The following is a 6,299-nucleotide window of genomic DNA, read 5'->3' on the forward strand; positions in this document are numbered from 1 at the left end:
CATACCAAAACACAGCGCATCTGTCTTCATTGCACATTTTTATACAGTTTCAGCTCTGCTAATCCTACATTCCTCACGCTGCTTCACATGCTTTTCCCTTCACAACCTTGAGTCTCTCTACTGATGTTTCCACATCACTGATGCCAAGCAGTTAGTCACAGACTACATACACAGATGCATCACATGTTTGAGAAACAATCCTAACAACCCATTGATAATTCCTCACCAACACCTTGACTACCCCACTACACCATTCACTCACTTGCAGGTGGATTACACGCATATACCTAAAACAAAAGGAAAACAGGAATATGCATTAGTGATAGTGGACATGTTCTCCAGATGGCCAGAAGTATTTCCTACAAAGTCAGAGGATGCTAAAACTACAGCCAAAATCCTGACCCAACAGATAGTCCCAAGGTGGGGCCGTCCTCTGGTCATTGAATCAGACTGTGGGCCGGCCTTCACCTCAAAGCTCAACAAGGAGATAGCAAGACTGTTACAGGTGGAGTGGAAATTATTCCATATTCCATATCACCCAGAGAGTTCAGGGGTCGTGGAACGGATGAACAGAACAGTGAAAGACAAACTTAGGAAGGCCACTGCTGGAACATTTGAAAAATGGAAACAAATCCTGCCCATAATACTTGCAGAGATCAGAAGGACACCTAATAAGAAGCTAGGGTTGTCACCATTTGAAATTCTAATGGATAGGCCCTTCCCTACACCCTGGGCACAGCACCCCCCTAGTGATACAGGAAGGGGATTTGGACCTGATCAGAGATGAGTATGTTATTAATCTGATCAAGGTCCTCAGTAAAACTGAAGAAAAAGTTGCTTGTAAATCTCCCTCTCTTCCACAGGAACCAACTCACCCATTCCGGGTAGGAGACCAGGTGATTGTCAAGGCCCTCCAGAAGGGAAAGAAGCCGGGGAGCTTCATCTACGGACAACCCACCGAGGCCATCACCAGAACAGCGGTCCTCACTGAGCAGTCACCCACCTGGATCCACGCCACAAGGATCAAGGTGTTAAAGAAAAGAGAGGTACTAACGGAGGCAGACAGCCTTGACCTCGAAAAAGGCGGAAAAGGGGTACAAACAGGGGCAGACAGCCCTGACCCCCAACTAGGCGAAGAAGGGGTACAAACGGGGGCAGACAGCCCTGACCCCCAACTAAGCGAAAGTCTCCATGAGTTCTGGCAGTTAATTTCTAATAATGACACTGATTGCGGAACCTGGAAAATGAAATACCCTTTGCTAACAGAGACCCCACACTCAGGGGCAGGTATACACATATACCCAGGGAATTACACATGCTATAGGGGAGAAAAGGAAGATATCAATAGAAAGAACTTTACAAAGAGATATTGTGCTAGTTATAGCTCTGTAGAAGTGTCACTCACTCAGAACCAAGTTTTTTCAATAGGTGACATTTACTGGATCTGTGGCGATGGTAAAATAAGGTTCAAGCTAGAGGGCAAGTGGAAAGGAGAGTGTGTTCTAGCTAAAGCCATTATGAACATTCACATATTCGCAGAAGGGGGAGAACACGTAAACTCTGCCACAAAAAGGATAAAGAGGTCAACACCTGCAGGTAGCTTCGATCCACATGTATACATAGACACAATAGGGGTCCCAAGAGGGGTCCCTGATGAGTTCAAAGCCAGGAATCAAGTAGCTGCGGGCTTTGAATCTATTCTTTCTATAATCACTGTGAACAAAAATGTAGACTGGATTAATTACATTTACTATAATCAACAAAGGTTTGTAAACTACACAAGGGTTGCGTTACGAGGTGTTGCAGAGCAGCTCCAAGCTGATTCCATTATGACATTTCAGAACAGAATGGTCTTAGATATGATTCTGGCAGAAAAAGGTGGGGTGTGCAAAGTGCTTGTGGATCCTACATCATGCTGCACCTTCATACCTAACAACACTGGTCCCAATGGTAAAGTAACTATTGCAATACAAAAGTTAGAGGACCTGTCTGCCGAACTAAAAAAGAACTCAGGTATTACAGATCCCTGGGATCAATATTTTGGATGGTTTACTAACTGGAAACATGATTAATGTTACGCCTAGCGCTCCGGGTCCCCGCTCCTCCCCGGAGCGCTCACGGCGTCTTTCTCCCTGCATCGCCCCGGTCAGTCCCGCTGACCGGGAGCGCTGCACTGTCATGGCCGTTGGGGATGCGATTCGCACAGCGGGACGCGCCCGCTCGCGAATCGCATCCCAGGTCACTTACCCGTCCCGGTCCCCTGCTGTCATGTGCTGGCGCGCGCGGCTCCGCTCTCTAGGGCGCGCGCGCGCCAGCTCTCTGAGACTTAAAGGGCCAGTGCACCATTGATTGGTGCCTGGCCCAATTAGCTTAATTGGCTTCCACCTGCTCCAGACTATATCTGACCTCCTCCCATGCACTCCCTTGCCGGATCTTGTTGCCTTGTGCCAGTGAAAGCGTTTAGTGTGTCCAAAGCCTGTGTACCTGAACTTCTGCTATCCATCCTGACTACGAACCTTGCCGCCTGCCCCCGACCTTCTGCTACGTCTGACCTTGCCTCTGCCTAGTCCTTCTGTCCCACGCCTTCTCAGCAGTCAGTGAGGTAGAGCCGTTGCTAGTGGATACGACCTGGTTGCTACTGCCGCAGCAAGACCATCCCGCTTTGCGGCGGGCTCTGGTGAAAACCAGTAGCCTCTTAGAACCGGTCCACTAGCACGGTCCACGCCAATCCCTCGCTGACACAGCGGATCCACTACCCGTAAGCCGAATCGTGACAGTAGATCCGGCCATGGATCCCGCTGAGGTGCCGCTGCCAAGTCTCGCTGATCTTCCCACGGTGGTCGCTCAGCAATCGCAGCAGATTGCCCAACAAGGACAGCAGCTGTCGCAGTTGACCGCCATGTTACAGCAACTTCTGCCTCTGCTACAGCAGCAACCATCTCCTCCGCCAGCTCCTGCACCTCCTCCGCAGCGAGTGGCCGCTCCTAACCTACGCTTGTCCCTGCCGGACAAATTTGATGGGGACTCTAAACTCTGCCGTGGATTTTTGTCTCAGTGTTCCCTGCATATGGAGATGTTGTCGGACTTGTTTCCTACAGAACGGTCTAAGGTGGCGTTCGTAGTAAGCCTTCTTTCAGGAAAGGCCTTGTCTTGGGCCACACCGCTCTGGGACCGCAATGATCCTGCCACAGCCACAGTCCAGTCCTTCTTCGCTGAAGTCCGAAGTGTCTTTGAGGAACCTGCCCGAGCCTCTTCTGCTGAGACTGCCTTGCTGAACCTGGTCCAGGGTAATTCTTCCGTTGGCGAGTACGCCATACAATTCCGTACTCTTGCTTCTGAACTATCCTGGAATAACGAGGCTCTCTGCGCGACCTTTAAAAAAGGCCTATCCAGTCGCATCAAGGATGTGCTGGCCGCACGAGAGATTCCTGCCAACCTCCAAGAACTCATCCATTTGGCTACCCGCATTGACATGCGTTTTTCTGAGCGACACCAAGAGCTCCGCCAGGAAAAAGACTTAGATCTCTGGGCACCTCTCCCACAGCATCCTTTGCAGTCTATGCCTGGGCCTCCCGCCGAGGAGGCCATGCAAGTGGATCGGTCTCGCCTGACCCAGGAAGAGAGGAATTGCCGTAGAGAAGAAAATCTCTGTCTGTACTGTGCCAGTACCGAGCATTTCTTGGTGGATTGCCCTATCCGTCCTCCACGCCTGGGAAACGCACGCACGCACCCAGCTCACGTGGGTGTGGCATCTCTTGGTTCTAAGTCTTCTTCTCCACGTCTCACGGTGCCCGTGCGGATTTTTCCTACAGCCAACTCCTCCCTCTCAGCCGTGGCCTGCTTGGACTCTGGTGCCTCCGGGAATTTTATTTTGGAGTCCTTTGTTAATAAATTCAGCATCCCGGTGACCCGTCTCGTCAAGCCGCTCTACATTTCCGCGGTCAACGGAGCCAGATTGGACTGCACCGTGCGTTACCGCACAGAACCCCTCCTGATGTCTATTGGACCCCACCTCGAGAGAATTGAGCTCTTCGTTCTCCCCGGCTGTACCTCTGAGGTCCTCCTCGGTCTGCCATGGCTCCGGCTTCATTCCCCCACCCTTGATTGGACCACCGGGGAGATCAAGAACTGGGACTCTGCCTGCCACAGGAAGTGCCTCTCCCCCCCTCCCAATCCCATCAGGCAAGCCTCTGTGTCCCCTCATGGCTCCCGTCCTTGTGTCTCCCTGCCCCGTGCCAAACTTCACCCTCTGCCCTCCCTCCCCATTCCAACTCCTGCTGTACTGCCTCCCGTTGAGGAAGCCCTCCATTCTTTCCCGGTGTCCTCATCCCAGGGGAGACAGTTACCGGACAAAAAAAAGGGGAGACCTAAGGGGGGGGGTACTGTTACGCCTAGCGCTCCGGGTCCCCGCTCCTCCCCGGAGCGCTCACGGCGTCTTTCTCCCTGCAGCGCCCCGGTCAGTCCCGCTGACCGGGAGCGCTGCACTGTCATGGCCGTTGGGGATGCGATTCGCACAGCGGGACGCGCCCGCTCGCGAATCGCATCCCAGGTCACTTACCCGTCCCGGTCCCCTGCTCTCTAGGGCGCGCGCGTGCCAGCTCTCTGAGACTTAAAGGGCCAGTGCACCATTGATTGGTGCCTGGCCCAATTAGCTTAATTGGCTTCCACCTGCTCCAGACTATATCTGACCTCCTCCCATGCACTCCCTTGCCGGATCTTGTTGCCTTGTGCCAGTGAAACGTTTAGTGTGTCCAAAGCCTGTGTACCTGAACTTCTGCTATCCATCCTGACTACGAACCTTGCCGCCTGCCCCCGACCTTCTGCTACGTCTGACCTTGCCTCTGCCTAGTCCTTCTGTCCCACGCCTTCTCAGCAGTCAGTGAGGTAGAGCCGTTGCTAGTGGATACGACCTGGTTGCTACTGCCGCAGCAAGACCATCCCGCTTTGCGGCGGGCTCTGGTGAAAACCAGTAGCCTCTTAGAACCGGTCCACTAGCACGGTCCACGCCAATCCCTCGCTGACACAGCGGATCCACTACCCGTAAGCCGAATCGTGACAATTAACACAATTAGCCATTATAATTTTTGTAATCATTATAGTTATTGCTGCATTTTCTCTATGTGTGATACCATGTATTAGGAGGTTGCTAGAAAAGGGAGTCGCCAATGCCACGGCCACATTTTAACAGGCCACGCCCTCATTGGCTAATGAAGATACAACACCCAGTGGATACATGCAATACCTAAAACTCTACAGAGAAAGGAAGTTAAAAAAAAAGGAGAACCGTATAGTATAAAATATTATAAGGTTCTAAGAGGGGATTGAAGGGGTTACTGTATTGTATGTATCCATCACACAGTGTCTTTATCCTGTCAGCATTTAATGTTATCTCTTTGCTAGGAATGTAGCCGCGAAGGTTAATTAACCATATTAGGACTTCCTATTCTTACATGTGTTATGGCTTTCTCGATCATCTGTCTCTCCCATGAATTCTCTCAGAAACCTCCGTATACCTAATATTATAGGCTAGAGATTATACCAAATATTTGAGTGACGGAAGGAGGGGTGCAACCCCCCCCCCCCATATTATGTGCTTATGGACTACTGAAAAAACTAGAGGGAATTTGACCAGACAAACTGTTGTTACGTGTTATTTCTGGTAGATTCATTCTCCTGGATCCAGATAAAGACTTAAATCAAGCTAACCACCGAAGTTCGGTACCAGGGGTACCTTGATAAGATCAGATCTCCTTACAACTGCTATAAAGGATTGGTTGCTATTGGCAACTGTTAGATACATATATTTCTTTATATAATTATTGTAACAGTTGCCAATAGCAACCAATCAATATAGCAGTGTTGTCCATACTGCTTCCCTGCAGATGGTGCAAAACTACAACTCCCAGCATGCCCTGACCCACTAAGGCTATCCAGGCATGCTGAAGGCTGTACAGGAACTCTGTGAATTGTATTTTTTCACCATCTGTTGGGCAGCAGTTTGGACAACACTGCTATGAATGATTGGTTGCTATTGGCAACTGTTAGATTCTTCAGACACCAGACGATGCTGCCAGCCAGCAGCTCCTGTCTGTAGAACTGAACTCGCTCTGCGATCAGCTTTTACAGAGCACGGCATCCACATGACCGGGCTCGAGCTGAGTGCTGTGATTGGTTGAATCTGTGAGGGTTGTGATTTGTGCTAAATAGGAAGGGCAGTGATTAAGAACAGTAGGGCGTGTTATGAGCCAACTTTGGGGGGCGTTTTTACTTGTATGGGGGCGTACATGATGTTACAGACT

This window comes from Hyla sarda, chromosome 3, assembly GCF_029499605.1.
Source record: "Hyla sarda isolate aHylSar1 chromosome 3, aHylSar1.hap1, whole genome shotgun sequence".
NCBI lineage: Eukaryota > Metazoa > Chordata > Amphibia > Anura > Hylidae > Hyla > Hyla sarda.